The sequence below is a fragment of the Melopsittacus undulatus genome, chromosome 15 (assembly GCF_012275295.1).
Source record: "Melopsittacus undulatus isolate bMelUnd1 chromosome 15, bMelUnd1.mat.Z, whole genome shotgun sequence".
In the NCBI taxonomy this organism is placed as follows: Eukaryota; Metazoa; Chordata; class Aves; order Psittaciformes; family Psittaculidae; genus Melopsittacus; species Melopsittacus undulatus.
In genome coordinates, this window is record NC_047541.1 from 2,756,513 (window position 1) to 2,781,129 (window position 24,617).

Consider the following 24,617-nt stretch of genomic DNA (forward strand, 5'->3'; position numbering starts at 1 on the left):
TCGGATGGGATAGTGATTTAACCCAGCCCTTGGAAATGCTGAGATCAGCTGCAACAGCAGCATTTTGGAGCATAGACTCCACTTTTGGAGAATGGGAACAGAGAGGGAAGGGGCTTTGGGGGCTTTTTGTGTACAAAAACATCTTTTGAAGGGCTTTTTTTTGCCACAAGCCTCCTCTTTAAAGGACTTTTTTAGGTGAAGCCCCCACTTGAAGGAGTTCTTTTGCTGCAAACCCCCATTTAACATGCTTTTGTGGGTGCAAAAACACTGTTTGAAAGGCTTTTTTGGTGCAAACCTCTGTTTCAAGGGCTTATTTTGGTGCAAACCCTGTTTCTGATGACTTTTTCTTTAGGGGTGCAAACCCCTTTTTTAAAGGACTTTGAATGCAAACCCCTGTTTTAAGGACCTTTTTCATGTGCAAGCTCCCATTTTAAGGACTTTTTTGGGTGCAAAGCCCTTCTTAATGTGCCTTTCTCGCTGCAAACCTCTGCCTAAATGGCTTTTTTGGGTGCAAACCCCTAATGCAAAGGCCTCTTTTTTTGGCTGCAAACTGCTTTGGAGCAGCTGCTAAAGCAACATCCAAGCACGATGAGGATGGGGACAGAGCTGGGATGCTTGCACAGGATATGGGGCTTATCCTGGGTGGGAGGGATGTGTGTGTGTGAAAGCCATCCTTCTAGTATCAAGGAGCTGCTGGTGTGGGGTTTTGAAGAGGATTTAAGCCTTTTTCCTTCCTTCACCAAACACAGTACCCCCAAATCCACATCTGGAATGCTTTCTTATTCCTAAGGTTAAATAAAGCAAAATTAGTTGCATTCTGCATCTAAAACCCCTCCCTCCATCACAGACAAACTCATGTTACCCAATGCCGCTTTTCGCTTGCTGCAACTTCATCCTGGCGCAGGTGCTGGAGGAGCATCCCCATGGGCAGCATCCCCTTTCCCACCCATTTCTGCGCTCCCGACAGCTTCGCACAGGTGGGAAGAGGCTTCTCCCTGCTGTTTGGGGGTGAGGAAGGAAGTTTCCTCCCCTTCCCTCCCTCTTGCCGGTGCTGAGCACTTGCCACCCCGCTGTCTGTTTCTCCTCGCCGAGGTTCAGTTCTAATTATGTTGATTTTCTCCAGCCCACCCCCCTCCTGGCAAGCTTATTAGGGGGAATATTTTTATTTATTATCATTTCGCCCAACTCCCGCCAGCATTTCCAATTACTCTCGCCGCTTCCTTGTAATTGTCTTTCCGTAATGGCTGCGAAACAATTGCGCTAAATGAGGTGGCTCCGGCAAGATGAGGGTTTCACTTCATTAAAGGCTAATGGATTCCCAGCTCCAGCTCTGTGGGCAAAAAGGAAAAGGGGGAAAAAAGGAGATATTTAAACAACTTCTTTTTATTTGATCAGGATAACTTTGCCTGGGATAAAAGGGTTGGGGTTTGGGGGGGGGATGTGCTGGTGACCACGGTTTTCCCATATCCAGGCTTGAAGCTTTTTGGGTTTTGGGGGATTTGATAAATGAGTTGTCTCGAAGTTCCTGCTGACTTGCAAAAGCTGACTTTGCCTATAGTGATATACTGTATTTCTTGCTGTAAATGTATTTATTTATCGAAATCTTAACTAGATATACTTTATATAGATGAAATATATCATCATAGATGAAATATATGATCTTAGATGATGTGTTCTAGAAATCTATGATACAGAGCAGTATAACAACATTGCTATATAGCATATAACAGTTACTATAATACATGCATATATTTTTAAGTTAGAGAAATACATAATTCTGGATACTAGAAATATATATTTCTCGATATAAGCAATATATTGATATATAATGCTTGATATATAATGATATATTGCTAAAAAGGATTATATTGATATATACTATATAGCATAGATTATAACAGCAATGATTATATTGCTATATATATAGCTATAAACACCTATCTATATCTTGATATATATCTCTCAATATGATTATGAATCTATGTATTCTATAGCATAGATTATTAAGGCAATGATCTTATTGCTATATATAGAGCTGTATATTGCTATCTGTATCTTTATAGTTATCTCTCAATGCTATATATTATATAGATTATTTATAATAGCAATGATCATATTGCTGTGTAGACAGCTACATATATATTTCTCTCTCTTTTTCTGGATATCTGAAAAGAATCTATTTGTTGCTATAAAGTGCCAATTTCTGATACCAAACCTGTTGGCCCAGCAGCCAGGGGTAGAGGGGTGCCAGGGGCACCCCAAAGTGAAGGGGAAAATGCTTTAAGCTGGGTATTTTTTAGCATAGAAAAATGTGAGTTCTCACCATCATGGTGGAGGGGAAAAAGCCCCAAATTTGAGAAAAATTGTTGGGTTTTTTTTGAGAAAAGCAGAGAAGTTTGATAAAGGACATGAAAAACTGCAGTGGAAAGGGTTAATGCTTACAGAAGGTGCAATATATATATTAGATATATATTGGATATATTGTCTATATTACAATATACATTGGATCTATTATATTTAATGGATGTATGGGATATAATATATATATAGATATATTGTATATCTTACATGCTATCCATTCACTGGATGTATTACATCCATTCAACTGGATGTATTATAACCATATAATATTATTTCCATACTATTATATACCTGTGATATATCCAGGTGTCCCTGTCCATTGCAGGGGCAAGGAACTAGGTGTTTTTTAAGATCCCTTCCAACCCAACCCAGCCCAAACCATTCCATGATTCTGTGATTGTATATATAGAGAATATAATATATCCAATATATTAATCCAATATATATTACATACATATTTTTTATATCTATATCTTCTCCCCCCCTCAAATATCCTCTTTCTTCTTATATAGGACAGTTATATATAGACATTTTGTATGTGTCTTCATCCACATTATCCATCTCTATCAATATATATATGTGCAATATATATATACACAATAATATATATATAAATGATATAATCAATTTGATTGGCATTTTTAGGCATGCAGCCTTTGGAAAATGCTTTTCTAGGTATCAACCAGCTTTGCAAAATGGGGGTGACTCATGGTAAGGGGAACCTCAGAGTGTCTGTAACTGACCAGAGCTGCAGTTTTAGTGTTAGAAAGCAGAAAAGCACCTGAAACTGGGAAGACAGGATTCCAGGCAGTGGCAGGGGTGGCATTTTGCACCAGATGATGCCGGAGCAGCCAACACGTGGTGGAAATTCAGCTTTTCCCTGTACAAAAAGCCATTCCTTAAATAGATTTTGCAGGATTTGGGGCATCCAGGAGGGGTAAAAGCGACAACCAACAACCGGCCCTGATGGCATGCAATGAGCTGCATCCAGAAGTGTGGTTTAGCATCCAAAAGTGTGGTTTAGCATCCAATTTGGTGCAAAATCTTGCATGTTTTGGCCAGGGCTGCTGCCAGCTGCTGCTGCAGAGCTCCATTAACCCAGCACTGGGATGACACCAGGCCTGCAGTTCGTTAAGCTGATGGCTAATTTTCTCTTGCTAATTTAAGCCCTGTCCTTTCGGGGCTTCCAAAAGGATCAGCTGCATGCTGCTGCCTTCATCCTTGGTTTGAAAGCATCCTCACCCTCATGCTATTTGGGGTTTGGGGGTTGCATCTCTCCAAGCTTTCAGCCATCTTTATTTCCAAGGAATTTAAGATCATCTGTGGTTTTCCACATGCTTTCCCTTCCCTGGGAACACGGATGCCAGCTCAACCAGCAGGATAATTCAGAGTATGATTTGGGATTGTTCTGGCTCAGAGCAAAAAGCAGCCGTGATGGTGCAAGGGCTTGATACAGGGTCTCCTAATGAAGCCAACTCACCCCAACCTTAATTAGGCAGCCCTCATTAAACACAGAGCTCACATAACCACACATCCAAACCTTCCAAGTCTGGGATTGTGATGTTACAGCACGCATGGAAAAAAGGTTAGTGTGGTTGCAGAGCATCACATCTCATCATGCTGGAGCCACTTCCTCATGACAATGATTATAAAACCTATTTGTCATTAATATTTGTAAAGGATGCCACATGGAATGTGGCTTTAGTGACACCTGGGCTTAATCTGTCTTCATCCCAGGGCAGAAGAATGTTGTCAAGTGGTTTTGTAGGCTCCAAAGCTCAGCAGAGTGATGATTGTTGTCCTGTTTGAAGCTGGGTGTTGTTTGGGTGTGTTGTTTGGGACATTATTTTCCCTTCAGCTGTTGCATCGCTGTCAGATTTACACTGTGTTTGCAGGTTTCTCTGTCCTGGAGTTACTTCTGGGGCCTGAGTCTAACTGAGGTGTGATGAGAAATCAGGTGTTTCTGGAAAGGAGAGACTCAGACAAGATATAAGGACATTCTTCTTTATGAGGGTGCTGAGGCGCTGGCACAGGGTGCCCAGAGCAGCTGTGGCTGCCCCATCCCTGGCAGTGCTCAAGGCCAGGTTGGACACAGGGGCTTGGAGCAGCTGCTCCAGTGGAAGGGGTCCCTGCCTGTGGCAGGGGTTGGAACTGGAGGAGCTTTAAGGTCCCTTCAACCCAAACCATTCCTTTATTCTATGAAAAATCACTTTTTATTTTGAACAAAATATAGAAGAAAAAAAAAAGGCAGTTGATTGAATTTCAAAGCATGAGGATTAGTTTTATGGAAGATGAATAAAGAACATGGCTGGATTGAATTACTCTGCACTTGGGACAGTTGATTTACTGATGCAAATATGAGTCAAGAAAACCCCAAACCCCAAATCTTGAGGTTTTGATATGTCCGCAGGAATTAAATAGAGAGTTTTAGGGGGATTTAGTAGATTTGGGGTTGCTGGAAGCCTTTGATACAAACTGAATATGCCTTGAAAAGCTGAATCCCCACTCACCACTCAAGTTGTGCGCTTGGTGCAGAGATTATTAGTGGTGTGTTTTGCAAGAAAGGTGGGATGCGAAGCCAACTTCCAGGCATGTCTGTACCACACAGGCAGCGAGATGCAGACAGCCTCAGGCTGCCCTTAGCTCCAGAGCCAGAAGCAGGACGGACCTTTCGGGATCCAAACCATGCCAGAAAGTGTCTTTTTTTCCCTGCTAGTTCAGTTGGGTTAATAAAAACCTATCTGTGCCTCGCGGGGCTGCGGCAGCCGCGGGAGAGGTGAAGCATCAGCATGTTTCACAAAGCTGGATCAGAGAAGAGCAGTGCTGAGCTTTGCTTTTAGCCAGTGTCTTTCTTTTGGTCCTTTGATAGAATCCCAGACTGGTTTGGGTTGGAAGGGACCTTAAAACTCACTCAGTTCCAACCCCTGCTCTAAGGAGCTGCTCTAAGGTCTCCCCTTCCAGAGCCCTCTCTTCTCCAGGTGGAACCAGCCCAGCTCTTACTGCTGGTTTTGGGGGATATGGTATCAGACAGGCACAGCAGAGACCTCCCAAAGAGAGAAGAGGAGAGACAAGCTCCAGAACCTAACCTGGCATCCTTGGTTTGATGTTAGCCAGCATCCCTGGTTTAATCCTAGCCATCCCCATGCTTTGATTTTAAGCCTTGCTTTGCTCTAGCCAGCATCCTCAGTTTAAACTAACACAATTTCCAGCCTATATATGTACATATATAAATGTAAATATATAATAATATATACAAATACAAATATGTTTCCAACTGCCGTGGCAGGGCTGGTGCATCCTGGCATTCTCTGAGCAGCTCTTACACCAACCATGGTATATTCCTGCTTTTGATCTCGTTTTGGCTGGATATGTTAGCTTGAGCTGATGGAAAAATGAAGCAAAGGGGTTTGTGCTTCCTAAGAACCTCAGTCTGTGTCTGGAGCTTGTAGAGCATCGGGTGAAGAGCTGAATTTGGGTATTTTTACTGTGAAATCCCAGTTTTTTTCAGCTTTTTTCCATGGTAGATCATCCCAGCAAGTGACTGGTGGCAAATCCTAAAACTCAAGCAAAACTCCACTAAAACCAAGTGGTTTTCCCCCTGTTTTGGGGATGCTCGGGCTGCGGTGGGATGCTGCACACAGCTCCCTGCTCCCGCATCCCTTGAAAGCTGCCGCAGCCGGTTGCGTTCTCTGGTTGTAAAGATAATTAAGTTGCATTTCTGCACGTTGTTTACTGTTCCTCTGAACCAACTGTTCTCCAGGGACTTAGGCTCGGGCTTGGGGTTGGTTTTCCTTTTGCAAACCTCCTTCATTATGCTTCGGTAACAATTCTCATTTTACTATTATTAAACCATCCCAGACACTGCCTTATTATGTGCCTCGGAGCTGAAATTCCTGACTTGGGGATGGGGGGGGAGCAGGGAGAGAACAACTCACATCTGGGCTTGTTCTGCAGATGTTTGCTCTGCTCTATAAAGGAGCAGACGCTCAAGCCCGACGTTGAAATGATTTAGCCCCGGGATGGGTTTGCACAGGTCGGCGTGGGATGGGAATGGCCTTGGCACAAAGAGGAACCCCAAGATTTAGCTCAGCCTCTGCAGGAGCCGGTTGCAAAAAGACCTCTCAGCTTGGCTTTCTTAGGACAAAATGTATTAATTTTCAGCCTGGAAAACGAATAATTAAAAAGAAATTAATAGGAAGGCTCAACAGCAGCATCTGATGAGCCAAAAAACCTGAGTTTTGGTGCCACTCCATGACCAAACCCGATTTTGCACATTTCTTCTCCTGGCACAGGGGCAGAATAATCACCCCAGGCATCTGGGAGCATCACTGGTGGGATGTGGCAAGCTTGGCATGTAAAAATCATGCATGTTTTGGTACGAGGCCTCCTGTGCGTTTTCATGTTCATGTGTGCATTTGTACATGTCCCTGTTGTGTACATGTCCCATGTGTGTTCATGTACACACTTCCCTGCTTGTGCCTGGGCTGTGCCCCCAGAGCATGAGCTGCAGGTCAAGGGTGGCAGGGGTTGGAACTGGATGAGCTTTAAGGTCCCTTCCAACCCAAACCATTCCCTGATTCCATCAGAGGACCAAAACAAAGGCACTGGCTAAAAGCAAAGCAGATATATATATGTGTGTGTATATATAAATATGTATGTGTATATATATGTATATTTTACATACGCATCCATAGTGGTGTACACAAGCATCCTCGTAGCAGAACATACGTGTGCTTTGCATGCCAGGACTCATGCAGGAGCAGGGCTATGTGCTCCCAGCGAGCAGCACGTGGCTTGAGCCCCCCATCCGCAGCTCCCCTGATTTACACACCCTCAATAACTTTCCTTTCTTCCCATTATCTCTAACCCATATACTCCAGGAAGTTTAATTTCTTCTCGCTAGTAATCACCATTAAATAGAAATTGTCTTTTTCTGTGTAAACACGTCATTAGTGAAGCTGGTTTCTGCAGGGTCCAGATTTCATTTTTATTAAAATGAAACATTTCTTGGGCTCCTCACTGTGTCCAGAGATGAAGAGGATAATTTTAACCCGTTGGGTTGGCCACACGTAATTGCTCCGGCGTTTGATTGGGGCGATTAGGGAAATATCCTCTTTTCATGCAGAAGAATTTGCATTTTCCCCCCTTACTTCTCTTCCTGCTTTCCTCCACAGCCAGTTTTAATGAGTGTTATCAATCCTAATGAATAGATTTCCATCCTCACTTTATTGGCCTGGTTTTTATTTGGGAAGGGCTGGAAAACAGGTCCAGGTAAAAGCTCTGTGTGGGGAAAGGCACCAAATTCCATCACCTTTTCATATGTGTGGTGGTCAATGAGGGAAATCTTGTGGGGGTTTTTAGCCATTGGGAGCATCTGAATCATTTTGGAGCGCTGAAAGCATCCCTGGAATGATGCAGTGGAGGGTTTTGGGGGAAAAAGAGGCAGTTTTGGTGGCAGGGGTTGCAAACAGCTGTCTTATTCCCATTATAAATATTTCTGTGTATGGAAATAATAGGCATTATTTATTGCTTCTATGTATCATATCATATGACATATATAATGTGTCTTATTATATATCCTATCATATATAGAACCGTATATATCATCCATATATATCTCATATAATGCAATAATATATATTGGAATAATACATAAAATATTAAATATTATTCCAAATTTATCATATATATTACTATATATTGGAATAATAGAGAATGATTGATTGTTCCCATATATGTTATATGGCATAGCATAGCAAATAGATAATATATGGGATTAATGTAGAATGTACTAATAGAATAACTAATATATATTATTCTCCTATATTGTAACATGTAACATATACCATGCAACAAACAGGTAAATTATAAAACATGACATATATAACATATATCATAAACTTCATCATAAATAGAAACATATATAACATATAATAGATATTAGTTAATAGGTGATGGAATTAGGTGGCCTTGTGGCTCCTCCCCTCTCCCTGCCATAACCAGACCTGCAATATTCTGGCCCCATTACTAAAAAGAAGACAGTTTAATTCTGGATATGCCCTGTGTTATATACAGTCCATTTGGCTTCAAAACCAGACTTCCCCTTTCCTTTGCTAGCCAGAACACTGGATGTTTAGCCACTGGGGAGCACAGATCCCCCCAGTCTGCCTCCCAGCATCCCCAGTGTGCAGGTTCCCGGCTGGCTCAGGGATGCGGGTGCAGCCTCTCCTGCCCCTGCCTGCAGCAGCTTTAACTTATTTACTTAGAGTCCCAGCTCAGAGGAGCGTGGCCGGAGCGCGGCCGCTCTCATCTGTTTGCACAAGCTCACTGGGGGACAGCGAGGGATTATGGGGCGACGGGAAAGCAGCTCCACGAAGCTGATTCCAACCTTTTTTCCCCCAAACTGCTCCAATATGCTTGGTTTTCTCTTGCCTTTTTTTGGTTTTTGCTTTAATTGCTTTTTTCCCCTTTTCCTGCCTTCTTTTTGCCTTTTCCTTCCTTTTTCTTCCCTGTTTTTTTTTCACTCCATTTTTGTCCTTGATTTTCTTTTGCTTTTCCTTCCCTGCTTTTCATTTTCTTTCCCTATTTTTGCTCGATTTTCTTTCGTTTTTCCTCACTGTTTTTACTTTGAGGGTTTTTGCAGGGGCGTGCAAGCAGCCAGGCCTCCTCTCCTAGCAAAGAATTTGGGGTGAATTTACCCTTTTTTGGGCACAGAGGCTCTTTTCTCCCCACATCCTGTTTATTTGGGGGGAAAGGATACCACGGTACAAGGAAGCATCACCTCGGTAAGTGAATTCCCGCAGTTGCTTCTGTGCTCAGTGGAGCATCATCCCACTAACATCCACAAATACCCCAAAACAGCAAAGATTTCCCCTCAAAATCCAGCAGGATTGTGGCTTGTTGCCCTAGAGGAATTAAATTGGGCAGAAACCACCCCGTTTTGGGAAAAATGGGCAGTGGGAATAGTTATGTCTAGAAGCAACAAGGGTGTCACATTGTCACTTGGAGTCTTACCGCTTGGGACTGGGGGTGGTTTCAAACCCCGTGGCCTGAACCTTCAAACATGCAGATGTAGAGCTACTGTGTGACCAACAAATGAGTTCCAGTGAGTCAGTGTTCTTTGGATGCCAGGAATTCCCTCTTCTGTTTTGCTTTTGGAGACTCAAGTTTAATGATGGGAATGAACCTTTTCACAGAGATTTACCCATGCTTCTTTTAATGCATAATCCTGTTATTACTCTTTAGCTCATTTTAGGTGACCTGCTGCCCATTCCCTCGCTTGCAATCCCAATTTTGTTGCTTATTATCAAGTGAAAAATGACTTATTGTCCTTTGAGAGTGGTTTTTCCCTGCTTGGGCTAAGCAGTTTTGAAGATACCAACTCCAGAAGTTGCTTTAAGCTTGTTGGAAGCTATTGATGCTGCCAGGAAAGGGGATGCTCTGGCTGAGCATCGTTAGTGCTGGAGCTTTATTCTTATGATGTAGTATTTGTTAAGTGATCATGGTGTATTTTGAGCCAATAATGTTAAGTTTCAGGAGGGGTTTTCCTGGATAATATGCCAAAATCCATATAGGATCTCTTTGCCCTGTGTGAATCCATGGAGCTGATGCAGAGCAATGGCTCCAAGGCTGGAGGGTGAGCAGTGATTCCACAAGCTGGAATTCATCCTTATTTTTAGTTTAAGAGAAAACCTAAATAATTGAAATTAACTTATTCCTGTTTTGGGGATGCATCCGGCTGTGGGAAAACATCTGTAAGGCTGTTAAACCTTGCGTTGGCTGCTTGAAATCCACATATTTGCTCCCAAACCTTCAACCCACCCAAAACACAGATAGAAACAGGGTTTAAGGACCAAAATTAGAGCAAAGTTTAATTCTGGTGTTTTCAAACTCTGGAGTTTATGTTCCCATGGCAACCACTATTTTTATTCCCTTAGTTTGGCGCCTTGTGAGATGGAGCCGTCGGGAAATATCCTTGCTCCCAAGACCTGTGAAGGTGTTGGGGTCAGGTCAGCAGGAAAACAAAACTACATCCCTGCCTGCCAATAAAAACCCCCAAAATCAGGAATTTGGATGATGTCCCTCTCACAATGAGGGAAAAAAGGCGTTTTGAAGGATGTTGTAACCCAGTAGGCCACCAGTCCTTGTGCCCCTCTCTAAAACACACTCGAACAACCCAGAAACAAGTGAAACCAGATCGTTTGTGCTGGAAAAATCTCATTGTCCCTTCTCTGTTTCATTCTTAAATGTCCCAGTTTGGGATGTGGCTTCATGGGTTGAGCTGGAACTCAAGGAACTCAAGGAAGTAAGGAAAAATCTCTCAAAGTCTTCTTATCCAGACCCAAACCAGCTTTTTATCCAAGTTCAGGTCTGCTGTTTACTGTAGTTTTTTTCCATTGGTGACAAGCTCCTTGCTGTAATTTGCTAAGAATTAGTGAAAATGGTAAAAAACTGGAGATTTTCAGTGTTACCTGTCTGGATTTTTTTGCTAGGAACCTATGCTTCCAGGTGTCATTTTCAGGATGAGATGGAAATGCACATTTTTAGGTGAAAATGACTTTAAGACACTATGATTTTATTCCTAGACCCCAAAATGAGGGAAATTACTCCCCAAAACAATACCAGGAATTTAGGCAAAATCTAAATCACTTCAAGCCTACCATGTTATCCGCCTAATATTCAACCCTTATGTATATTGATTATTTTTAATATGGTTTTTTCCCTATTTCAAGCATCAACCAACTCCTGGCAATTGGTGACAACACCGAATTAAACCAAAATTGAAGATTATTGTGCCATATTTTCGCTCTTGCCCGACTCAAACAATGCTGTTGGCATAGAAACAGCCTTTTGCGGAAAGGTCACCTGCAAGGAGGGTGGTTTAGGTGTAATTCAAGGAGATTACAGGGGATTAGAGTACCTTTTATATATATATATTTTACAGGGAGAGGGTGAATGTGGATCTTAGTGTACATATATATGCGTATATGTGTGCAGACCTGCCCATATATATATTTTTCTATATATATTTTAAAGGAAAAATGATAAAGGAGCAATATCCATGAAGATTTGATGCATTAAAAAGTCTACAATTAAGGTTTTATGCTGTTCCTATTTGTTTTCCCCTGTTTTTGCCTCCCTCCCCATCACATGCAATGGGGCGATATGGGAACAGAGCACTTCTCCTCTGTGTTTTTCTGCTTGGCTTTAATTAAACCTCAGGCAGGGCTGGAAAAATGTGGTGAGACAAGATAATTGTGCTTATTCCCCATGCGGGGCTATAGCCTGGGCATAGGGGAAAGAAGAGAAAAGGAGAAATTTGGGGGAGATGCAAAGGTGATGGAGGGCTTCGGGATGAAAAACTTGCTTTACAGCTCAGCGATGGCTCCAAATCCGCCGGTTTTTATCCCATTTTGCACCGCTGCCTTTTTTTCGCCCTGCTCCTGGAACCAGGAAAATCAATGCGTGGCCAAAGCAGGAATTATAAAGGTGAGATCAGTGGAAAATAGTGTTTATATTGGATAAACCTCACCCCCCTGCCGGGTATGTGCTGCTTGCAGCCACAGGAGCACAAACTCCCAGTGCTGTTTCCCCCCAAAGTGATGAAGAAGGAGGTGTCATTAATGGGAAATACAGGGAAAATCCACCAAGAATCAGTTGTTACCTCTTCTAAAGGAGTAGTGTTCAAGGCCAGGCTGGACAGGGCTTGGAGCAGCCTGGTCTAGGGGAAGGGATCCCTCCCCATGGCAGGGGGTTGGAACTAGGTGATCTCAAGGTCCTTTCCAGCTCAAACCATTCCATGATTCTATAAAACCAAGCTTTTCCCCACTGGTAAGGCAAATTAGTGTGCTGGGAATATTTCTGATGGTGAAACACATATTGTGCATCCTGATCTTTATCCTGTTGGATATGAGAAGGGAGAAAAACTGTGGAAATATGGAAATACCTGGGGAAAAAAAGGGTTCAGAGTGCCTAGAATAACAAAATTCACTGTTGCTCTTCTTGTAGCTATAGCAGACCTGGTAGCAAACAGTTGGTTCAGATTACTGTTTGATGATTACAGCTTGTCAGAAAGGATTGTTTGCATCCTGTAGGAAATATGATGGTTTCACTCTGTTTTCATTCCAAGAAGTCAAAATATTGAATATAGATATTTAATTTATTTCATTTTCTCTACAGTAACATTCCAAAAGCTTTTTCTGTTTGGACACATGGAAGCAAAAAAAAACCCCATCAGTTCCGTCTGCAGCCGTGAAATGTTTTGACATTTTTAAATGTTAGTTTCCAATTGACATTTCAACATAAAATAGCATTAAAATGGCACCGTGTGAAGCTGTTGATTCAAACCAAAAACCAAATTTCATTGAGGCATTTCAAAACTTCATCTTTTTTCTCTGGTCTGGATTAGTGCTTTGGAGAAAGGAGCATTTATCAGTGAGGAAATCAAATATTCCTCCTGCTTTCTCACATCCAGTTTTGGAGTTAGAGAATTGGGACTCGTTTTACCATGGGACGGTGGTCACCACACTGGTTCCACTCCAGCTTCCCACTGGAGACAGTGAAGAAACTGGTTTGTCTCTTCTCCCAAGTAGCAAGAATAAGAGGAAATGGGCTCAAGCTGAACCAGGAGAGGTTTACACTGAGTATTAGGGAAAATTCCTTTCCCAAAGGTGCTCGAGCATTGGAACAGGCTGCTCAGGGTAGAATCACCACCCTTGGAAGTGTTCACAAACTGTGTAGACAAGACCCTTTGTGGCACGGCCTTAGTGGGTAAAGGTATGGACTTGATGATCTTAAAGGTCTTTTCCAATGTAGTTGATTCTAAGATCCTATGATTGGATAAAGCACCACTTATTCCTCACCCCCAAAATATAAAAATCCCCAACAAAGTCACATCCACTGAAAAATAAAGCCCCAAACTTGCATTTATTCCCATGCTGGTTGATGGCCAACTGTGCTGGAGGTGGGATGCGTCTATTCAGCAGGGAGCAGCTGTGTAGGAGATCAGCCAATAATATCTCAATGGAGAGTTGAAAAGCTGCAGCAACCCTCAAAATTGCTTTTACTCTTATTTATCCCAGTGCTCACAGCTCCCATTCCATGGTAAATAAAATGGGGACCAACATTAAATGCTGATAAATCAGCCATATCAAGCACAGGAGGCCACGTGGCAGGTTGATTGTGCAGTGTGTTGACTTGAATTGGTTCCAAATTCATTCATTGTTTCCATTTCTCATTTGATTTTGGTTATTTTTTTTGGTAGGTCATGATTTTGGGCATGTTTTGGGCATCTTGGAGGTTCCTTGAGGGAAAGCAGCCATCCAGAGGGGGAAAGACAGGGATTTGCACATTGCAGGGATTTGGATGCTTCCTCTGGTGCTGATAGGAGGGTTGAAGCAGGGCACTCCCTTTTGTTCATGGTTGGAGGTTGGTGAGGAAGGGCCTTGTGAGTTGATATGGTTTTGGTTGGAGAAACAGCATTTGTCAATGCCCAAAAGGTGATGAGCACCTACAGCCAGAGCAGTTGGAAGAAGCTTTTGCTTCTTCTCATGATTAAGCTTCCATCATCCCAGTAAAGAAAGACAAAACTCCAGTTTCAGGGTTTGGTTTTGGGTCCTCCAGTGGTGCCAATCAGCATCTCTTGAGTGGAAATCCTTGGGTTTTTTTTCCCCTGGAAAGGCTCATTTCCACCTTCTGACTCCTCTTGGAACAGACCTCAAGGCCTCTTTCCACAAGTTAGGACTAAAATATTTAATGAAGAGGTAATTTAAGCTTTGAGAAAATTTCTGCTTGAAAAATTGCCATTTTCACTGGGTCACTCAATGGCCCTTTAGAAAGATCTTGAGTTCGACCAGAATTGATGGCCAGGCTACAATTACAGAGTGCTCTTTCCAGCCCAGATTGCCAAATGAGGTTATAAATAGGTCTCTTTCTGGGGATTTCTTGCAATATCTGAAGTCACTTTATAGCAACATTTGATTTTTATGGCAGTCTTCAGGCACCTGGCTTGAGTCCTGCTTCTGCATAGTGTAGTCATCAACACAAAGTTGGCTCTTCTCTGAAGGGTCAATACATTACTCATTGCCATTGTAGTCATCAGCGCAGGGCTGGCTCTCCTCTGAAGGGTCAGTGTGTTACTTGTTGGCTGTTGGAGTCATCAAAGCAGGGCTGGGGTTTCTTTGGAGGGTCAAGGTGTTTGTCATTGATTTTGTCATCAATGCAAGGTTGGCTCTTCTCTGAACGGTCAATGCGTTACTCACTGCTGGGTTTTAATAGCTGCTTGAATAAATCTGTGTCAGTAAATGCTTCATAACCACAGTTTTTGGGGAAGCAGGACATCTGTTTTCAAGATGTCCCAAACCCCCCATGGTGTAGATGATCTTGAGGTCTTTTCTAACCATTCTATGATTCTAAGATTTTTCCAGAATTTGCCTTTTTCTTGCTTGGTATTTGTCTAAAAATAGGTAAATTCTCAACTTCCATGGCAATGGAAGTACCAAAAGATCTGGGAACAAGCTAATGGTGAGTTTCTGGACTTAACTTTATGGCTTCCGTTCATTTTCTTTGAATATTAACATGAATTAATGGGTCAACAGTGCAGATTACCGGCACTCCACAGGATAAATGCCACGTCCACACTTAATCTCCAATGGCTAGACTTCATTCTGATGGAAGAAAGGAATCCTGAGGATACTCATATTCCCACAAACATCACATTTCCTGGAGCTGCATTTTTCATGGAAGACCTCTGTGATTTTTCTCATGAGCACAGACATCAGTAATAGCACCTTGTACCACAGGAGCACCAATCACATGCAGCTCAAATCTATCACAGCCTTACTGCAGGCTATTAATAGTTTATTAACTCCATTTAAACTCAGCCTAAATGCTCCTGGTGTGCCAAGTGTCTCTGCATAGAAATTATGGAGAAAAGAGGTTTGTAATGGAATTATGGAGCAGTGCTGGGGCACGTTTGCAACCCACATCAGCCTCTGCATAGCCACATTACTGCAAGTATTCACAATACAGTATTGGTGAATCAAATTGGATCTAATGCTTCTCAGGAGGTCATTTCCAGCAGGATTCCTTGCTGAGCCACCCCAAAAGCTGGGTTTTGGCATGAGCAGCCAAACCTTGACTGAAGTTTGCAGGGATGAATATTTGAAGCCAGTTGTCACGGAGTAAAAAGGGGAAAGCCCCAACTTCTGGACATCTATTCCTATGAGAAGAACAGTATTTCAGGCCTGCTCCTTCATATGGAGAATCTCAAACTTTGGGAAGGGCTTATGGATGGTGAAAAATGTTCTGTTAGTGGAAGAGTCTGTGCCTGAGATGGGAATTTAGAGTTTATATCCGCTTCTATTGCTGGTACACGCCAAGGGGGGACCCCATCATTTAATCTCAAGCACTCCCTTCTTGCCAAACACAGGAAAATCCTTTAAAAATTCATTTTCTGCCCCTCTTTTCACTTTGCTCTGATGTTTCTTTGTCTCTCGTCGGGTATCGAGAGTCAAGCCGGGACATTAATATTGATGTGGACCTTGGTTATTAGGAGCTGCATTTCCGAGTGTGCCAGCAGCATATAAATACTATTATCGGGTAATTAGTGAGCATCAAGCTGAGTTTGGAATGAGCAGGCACTTGGTGTCCTACTTTTGGGGGGGAGTTGTGGTTTAGTTTTGGTTGGTTGATGGGGTTTTTTTGCACTGGGTTGTTGGGGTTTTGCCCCATTGAGGAGCCAGAGGAATGGAAATCCCAGCTTGGGAGCACCTGGGTGCTCAGTGGAACAGCAAGAAGCAAACCAGAGAACAGAAACTGGAAGAAAAAAGCTCTTCCATGGTTTTTCCTTACTGAAAACCTCCTGTATTTGAAATGCAAAATCACCTCTGAGTTTCTTATTAATTTTTTACCTTTTTGGTTCCTTCTATCCCTTCCTGCCAGGTGCAGTTTCTGGGTTTGCAGTGTCTCTTCCCGTGCCCCACTTTCATTTTGCTCCGCTGGTCCTGCAGAAGTTTTGGAAAGCCTCAGTATTGCCACAGGGCAAATGCAATGGGGTTGCTGGGGTTGGGTGCACCCGAAGAGCGGATGCTCCGTGTATTTCCTTGCTCTTCTCTTTTCCATAGGGAAAACCTTTTTGTTTTATCCTCTTGCCCATCCCCTTCTCCCTGGTAAATACAGGAAGCGTTTTTCTATCAAACAGCTATGAAGAGACATCCCAGAGTCATGGCTCCGTCTCCAGATCCTTCTCTGTATCCCATAACAGGGCTTTGATTGGAATGCTGTGTGAATAATTTAGGGGTGTTTTGCATCTTTTATACCTCTGAACTCCCACTAAAAGGGGGTTTGAGATGCTGCTACCTGCAAAATAGTGTCTGAAGGTGATAAAAAAGCCCTCAATTTTTCATGAGCTGAGAGGGATGTGAGTGGGGAGCAGGGAAGCCTCTGAATACAGGGAGGTTTAACACATTGATTTCATGTATTAACATCTGAGAAAGGGCATCTGCAGTGAGCACAGCATGGTCCTGGTGTTTCCCTACCTGGAAGCATTAGAAAAGCAGGGATGCTGCAGGTTTGTCATCCCTTGTGATGAGCCATCAGGTAAATCGCTGCATCTTACTGCACCCGTGGGGAAATCACTGCGTGTCACTGCACCCAGGGTGGAACCCCAACTTCCTCCTCTGCTCTGACCCATCCCCATGTTACTGTCCCCCTGGTTTTGTGTCTCTAATTGCAGCTCAGTCCCTTACTTTCCCTCACCATGATGGTGTTTTGGGTCAAATCGTCCCATTTTCACACTTCTTCATTGCTTTCGGATGCTCCAGGAGGACTTTTCCTAGCAGGGGCCAGCTGCATCCCAGGGCTGCACGAGCAGCAACATGTGGTCTCTGGCAGGGTGTCAGCCTCAAGCTGCTGGAAAGGATTTTAAATTCCCGACTAATTTCTTTGCTGTGAAACAAATGAATCTTCTGAAGGGCCTTTCCACACAGCTGCTAAGCCATCTAATTTATCTGAGTCATTTACAATTTGTGATGGGACTGTTAAGAGCCTGATGTGGGGATCAACATCACTTAGACATGGGGGTTGGTTTCCTTCTTTCTTTTGGCCTTTTGGGTTGGAATCTCTCGCTGGATTTGCCCCCAGAGGCACAAAACTGTGTTTGGAAAACGTCAGCTCCGTCTCTCCAGCCCCTTTGTCATGGTGGGGGCAGCTGGGGCTGAAAGCACAAACCGCAGCCCACCCATGGGGACGTGCTGCCCTGCTACTACTTAACTGCTTCAAAGTACCTGTCTGTGATATGAAACATGCCATAAAATTAATACATTCCAGATGTCCCTGCAAATTCCCTTCAGCTTCGCCATCCACCTGAAAGCAGCTGATGCAGCGAGGCTCCTTGGTCCCTGCTGCTTTAGAACAGGATGGTGGCTCATTTAGAGTTGTAATTTGGAGGTTGGGGGGCCAAGGGGGATGCCCCCAGGTCCTGCCCAGTGCAGTGTTGGATGAGGAATCCAGCTACTGAGGTGCCAGGGGGTGATTGCCCTCCTTGGGACTGGGGAAGGTGGCATCTCCATCTTTAGTTTCCGGGGATTTCTTCATCCTTATGGCTGGAGGGGATCTCTTTCTCCTTGGAAGGTCTTACTGCTTGGTTTGGGAGATCTCCATCCTTGGAATATGGGGATTCTTCACCTTTAGGGTAGTAAGGGTCCTTAGGTTTTAGGGATCTACATCCTCAGGGTTGAGGGGATCCCTGTACTTGCCGTTAAGAGGTTCTCCAGGGATGTCAGTCTTTGGGGATGAGGGTTCTCTATCCTTGAAGGTTCTCCATCCTTGAGGTTGGGGATCTCCACCCTGGATCAGTGAAAGGAGGACCTCTGTCCTCCATCTCGGATGAGGCTGGGACCCACATCCCCCTCCATACCAGAACACTCAGCTTGTATAAGAACCATGGCATGTCCAGCCAGGCTCATACTTGGACATCTGCAGTTTTGGGATGATGGGAACCTGCTCTGCTCATAGAGCGGGTTCCTACCTTCCAGCCAGCTCAGGAAATACAACCTTAATTTATCTGGAAGCTCCACAGAGAACACCCTGGTGTGTGTGTTTGTTGATGAATGGGGTATTTCCAGGAGACACAGGCAACAATTTTTCTGGTATGCTCCACGTTAGGTCCTTGTTGGCTGGCAGGACCATAGAAAAGCTGTAGTAACGATGTAGAAGTAGATGCAAAAGCTAAAATTACTATTCATCACTAATATGTTCATGGCACTAATTAATTTTTAAACAGCCTCACTGGGACCTCATTGCTAAAACATGAGGTTTCCTCCTCCGGCACCGTAACTGGTAACTCAAAGCGGAAGAAAGCTGGAAAGGATGAGAAGCTGCAGTGTCCATCAGACAGCATCTGAGCCTTCAGCTTGCAGGGGATTTCTCTGATGACCGAATCCTGCTGCTGTGCCTGAGGAGGATGCGCTGTTGCACCCATCCGAGCGGATCTTTTGTGGGGTGGGGAGTCCAGTCCAGCTTCCCTGGAGTGCAGTAATGTCACCTGGGTTGTGAGCACACTCAGGGCAAAGGGAAAAGCTCTTTTCTCCACCACCACCTTAAGTCCAGCTGTTAATTCCAGCCTTTTAAGTTTCATCTTCTCCAAAAGAAAGGGAATTGAGCGAGCTTCTGCAAAGTGATTTATATTAAAGAAGTCAAGTCCAGTGGCTTTATTTCTATTCCTTGCTTATCTTTTAATATTGAAATTAAGGAATTTGGTGGCTTGGGGCAAATCTCTGCTGTTCTCTAGGGCTGGTGGTACCAGGTTGAGTGGAAAAATGTGTAAAAAATGACAGTTGCACCATTGAAATATGTTGGTTTTGCTATTGGGAAGAGGCTTTACCACATGTCAGTAGCAGCCCTGGGGTCACGGAGGGCTGTGACCAAGGGGAGCACATGCATGCCCCGAGATGGGGCGATTTCTGTTTCCATATGGAAAAGGGATGTAGCATCTGGTTTCACTCCCAGCAGCTGGCAGCTTGAAGCCTGTGTTTTGCGTGGTGCAGAGTAAAGAGAAAATAAAGTGTCGAATTGTTTGGCATTATCAAGGATTTCTGCTCCCCAGGACTCCTGCATAAAGAGATGGAAATTTTAGCTGCTGGAGCCAAGAAACACACAGAAGTATATGAATTTATTACATTTTATCTCATTCCGCTGCAAACAGCGTTGGAAATGTCAAAAGATCATCTATTGTTTCATCGTTTAGAAGGAATTCTTGTTTTCTAGTTGTAATTTCTTTGATGCCTGGCTGTGGGGAAGGGATTGGAATGGGAGCAGGAGCTGGCAGGTTGAACGTGCAGGTTTGCCTGGCCGCCGAGCGCTGTGCATTTAAATGTCTCCCATCCCGGGTTTTTAATTTAACAAATGTAATTAAGGCTGGGGTAGGTGCTCAGATTATTCATTTACTCCAGATGGAAGAGGAAAAATTAAATTGAATGCAAATTCCGTAATCAGACGTGAAGTTGAGGGTGTCGGACGTGACGGGGAAGTGGCAGCACATTAATCGGACCGCGTTCCCTAAACAGCACCCAAACCTAAGAGCCAGGGATTATTTGAATAATTGAGGTGGCATTTGATAAGATATCTGATTGCTGATATCTCCTTAAGACTGAGCACTAATTGTAATTCTCCATCAAGAAGGATTAATCTGCGTAACAGGATGCGCTGGGAATTGTGTGGTGTCAGGCTGCATCCCTTGAATCTTGGTCTTTTATCCAGGGCTGCCATGCCCAGGGAGGGTGCCAAGGTGATTTATAGCTTCTCCTTTTACTTTATACATGTGCCAGGAGGTAGTCAGGTTGTGAGGCTTGGCCATGGGGATCCAGGGCTGCCCATGTCTTCCATTGTGGCACCTGTATTTTGGAGGTGCCTCCCATCATTGAAGGATGCATCACTGCATTTTGATGTCCCTTCTTAATGTCTTCAGGGCACAATTAAACCCTTTCCCCCTGTAAAATAGTGACAAACTGTCCTGACTTCAGTGGAGAACCTTGCTGGAGGACCATGACTCCATCCATAACACTGGTCATCTGATGGGACCCAGCCTTGATGCTTTTGGAAAGCTGTTGGGTGTCAATGGACAGTGTGTCCTAACTCAGCCTTGACTGGGGTGGCAAGAGGAGTTTCCAGTTGATCTGGCAGCAGGCACTTGGTTGTAATTGTAGAAAGCTTTACTTGCATTTCCAAAGCATTTATGCATTCTGGTAGGAGAAATAGCATTTCTGTAGAGTCCTTTTCACAGGAACTGTTGGTTCCTGTTGAAAGCAGGCATGGAAGAGTAGGGATATAGAGATGCGCATCCCTTCTTGAATCCCACACCTTGGGTGATATTAGAAAGGAATTAAAGTGGTGAAAATGCCAATTTAAAAACCAAATCTATCCCCCTCAGACAATTGGAGGGTGTGATTTTAGCCAAGCTTCGAGGGTGCCTTCCCAGCCAGACAGGCGAGATTTCCCCTCACAGCAAACCCAACTTAAATCACTTGAGATAAGTTGGGCGTTATCTTAAGGTTGCAAATTGCTTGTTTGCTCCTCCAGCAGGAGCTGTTAATTCAGAACAATTAATGCGCTGTTGACGAAGCATATGGGAGGCGTTCCCAGGGAAAAGAGCCTGCTGGGGATGGAGAGCCCCAGTGTTAGCAAAATCCAATGGGTAACTCCAGTTTGCCTTTCTTTGGCAGGCAGGGAGTTATCCCCCAAATCCCTGTTGGACGGAGCTGAGTGATGCTCAAACCAACTGAAGCTAGAAATAAGGTGCTGGTGTTCATTGCTGGGATGAGTTCACTGTTGAGGGAGTGTTGCACCAACCTGTCCATCCTTAAAATGTTTCTTCTTGATGAAGATAATGAATCCTCAAGTGAATGCTAAAATAATGCTGTGTCTTTGAGAACTGCTTTGCAGTGCCATGAAATGCTGCTCTGGCTCCATCCTTTCAGCCTTTTTGCAGCATCATGTTGGATACTCGCCAATATGAAGATTTGGATACCTGCAGGTGAAGAACAAAAGCCTCAATCTAGACATAAACCCCCAAATACACCAGCAGTGGGTGAACTCAGCCTGCTTCAAACATTCCTGGGGAAAGGAGCAATGAAGTGAGCTCCCTGCTTTTGCACAAGGGCATAAAACACTCTATTAGACTTTTATGGGATGCTGTGTGAAATACTGCAGCAGTGGAAGATGTTGAAGTTCTGCAGCCCAGTGGTGGCTTGTGGGATGATCCATCCTTCCTTACATCCTTTCATCCATGCATCTGTGCAGCTGTTCATCCATGCATCTTTGCATCCTTGCATCTGTGCATCCTTGCCACCATTCATCCATGCATTTATCAGTTTTGGTCATATACCTCTGACCATAATTGCAAACAAATTTCATTAGAAAAACCCAAAAATTTGTTTTTCACATAGAAGAAACCCACAAATCCAACTGTTTTCCCCTTAGCATGGCCGAGCACTCAGCAGCTTTCCGCATCTCCCCCCCGAATGATGGGAAAACGTGCTTCTCCTCCCCAAAGGATTTCAGTTTTGGGGACCACTGCAGCATAAGCTCCCTGAAACTGAGCTGTGAAAGCCAAGCAGGTCGTCTTTAAAAGCTTCTTCTGCAAAACCTTTCCCGTTATTCCCCCATCTGAGGATGGATGGAGGCAGCATCGGCAAATCTGAATAACTAATCAGAGTCCTCATTAACCCCCCGCCGAGATGCTCAAACATTCACTTTGCTGTTTGTGAAGCAGAAAAAAAGAAAAAGGAAGGAAAAAAAACCCCCATAACCCACCCTGCATTAAAATTGATGTGTTATTAATCCCACTGTTCCAGACCTCATGGGTACCAAATCTGCCACGGTCTTGCCTGAGGCTGAGCAGTGTGGTGCTGCTTCCATGGGGCACTTTGACTTTCCATTATTTATCGGTGCAGTGTAGCGAAGCCGCTTTTGTTCCCTGGGTCCAGATGTGTTCACATGTGTGCATCCAGGAAGGGGGGAGTGTCCGATCTTTCAGTACATGCTCCTTTTGGATAATGCAAATTGCCTGTAGCAGGGCTCCACCATCTCTCCTGGACCATGTTTTATGGCAAAATTGCTTTGCTTTTCCAGGAATACAGACGTATTTTGTGTGTATGGGAATGTCTTCAATGTCTTCATAGAATGATAGAATCACAGATTCGTTTGGGTTGAAAGGACCTTAAGACCATCTAGTTCCAACCCCCCTGCCATAGGCAGGGATGTCTCATACTAGACCATGTTACCCAAGGCTCTGTCCAACCTGGCCTTGAGCACTGCCAGGGATGGGGCAGCCACAGCTTCTCTGGGCACCCTGTGCCAGCGCCTCAGCACCCTCACAGGGAGGAATTTCTCCCTTATATCTAACCTGAACTTCCCCTGTTCCAGTTTGAACCCATCACCCCTTGTCCTGTTGTTACAGTCCCTGATGAAGAGTCCCTCTCCAGCATCCTTGTAGGCCCCCTTCAGATACTGGAATGCTTTCCCCCTCTCTGAGCAAGAATGGGGCTAGTGCATCACTGGAGGGACTGGGGTGGTGGGAGGATGAAAATGCATATTGCTTTTTGCACCTTTGAGCATGCCTAATATCCACCTCCAGCCCTTACTCAGAGGTTGGAGATGCTACAGAAGCTGGGGAAATTCCTGCAAATCCAAGGTGTTTATTGCAACAGTCCTTATTGCAGATGGCAGCCTAAGTGCTTGGAGAGTCATGGTCATGGAATTATAGAATCAACCAGGTCTTTAAAGCTCATCCAGTCCAACCATTCCCCAGCACTGCCAAGGCCACCACTAACCCATGTCCCTGAGTGCCACATCTACACTGTATGTAAACACTTCCATGTTCACATATTGGAACATGTTCACTTCCCCTGGAACTCCTTAAAGAGTTAAACTGAAATTTGAGCATTCATTTCTGCATCTCTCCTGCTTTTCATGTGCACAGGGTTTCTTGGGTTGTCCCCATGGGTGTAGAGTTTGGGGCCACTGCAGCTTGCTCCTGGGTGTAGTGTGGGGTATAAAGAGAATTCAGCAAAACCCAGCAGTGTTACTGGGCATGTCACCATTTGTGGTTGCCACTGAAGCCAGAGGAGCTGGCATTAAATTTGTTAAAGATTATCACAAATAGATATTTATTGTGATGATGAGGTTGGAAACATCATCTGCTCATGTTGGAAACAAGGTGACACGCTGGGAAAAACCTTCTTGTTTTAAAATCCTAGCCCTTTATCAAAAATCCTGGATTTTGTTTTGCTAAAAGCCAACTTTATTACCATTCCCTTACACTTGATTAAATCCTTATTAACAGGGATGCCCTTGGCTTTTTGCAATCTGGGTACAGGCTGAGGTTCCTATCTCTGCGTTGGGTGTTATTCAGGTCAAGTAGATGAGGATTCAGGGCATTTTGGGGATTGATTAGGGCATATGAGAGGTTTGATGTCTCATTTATGACTCTGGGGCAGCTCTTCCATGTAGCCACGAGTGCCTGGGACACCCTGTATCTTGCTGGCTTGTGTCGCCCACAGTGGAACATCTTGAAGAAGGCATCTCCTCCATTCCCTTTTGCATCGGGAGGACTTCAAAGGCCTCTGCTACACTTCAAAGGATGCCTTTTGAAGTCGCTGGAAGTCTGTGCTGGCTCAAAAAGGCTTCTCTCCCTCTGCAGGAGTGTTCAGGGAGATGTCTCTGGTGGGGTTGGCTTGTGGTGCTCTTTGTGATTGGAACAAAAATGGCATCATTTGTGCAATAGCTGCACAAACCTGTACTTTTTCCTACATGCAGCATCTGAGACCTCAGCCCTGATGACCTCCAAGGGGGAAAATCAGTCTACCAGAGTTCTGGCACTGGCAGAGCCTTATTTATCTGTTCCGTTTCCTCCAGTACTGATGCTTTGCTCACACGGTGAGCCCAGATGACTATAGTCTTTCCCATAGGATGGTAAACTCCTTACAAAGAATTGCTGCAAATCATCAAGTTTTCCATGTTTGGGGATTTCTGCCCTATTTTGCCTTCAAATCACCCACTTGCTTTCATATCTCTCCTTGGGCAATGGCCTCAGAGATGTTCAGGTTTCCAGTAGTGGTTCTTCCTTTACAAGCTTCCTCATATACCTCTGTCTTTTGGACCCATACTTCTGGTTGCAGTGGTGGGCACAGACTGTGAGGGCACCAAAAAGTGCTAGTGCTGTTACTGCAAGTGGTTTGGGGTGGGATTAAAACCAGGGA

The 24,617-nt window shown here is 44.1% G+C and overlaps 1 protein-coding gene across 1 annotated transcript in view; it reads left to right on the top strand.

The window, feature by feature from the left end:
- PKNOX2 (PBX/knotted 1 homeobox 2) overlaps positions 1 to 24,617 on the top strand; it is a 75,134-nt gene that overhangs the window by 17,432 nt on the left and 33,085 nt on the right. The window lies entirely within an intron of this gene.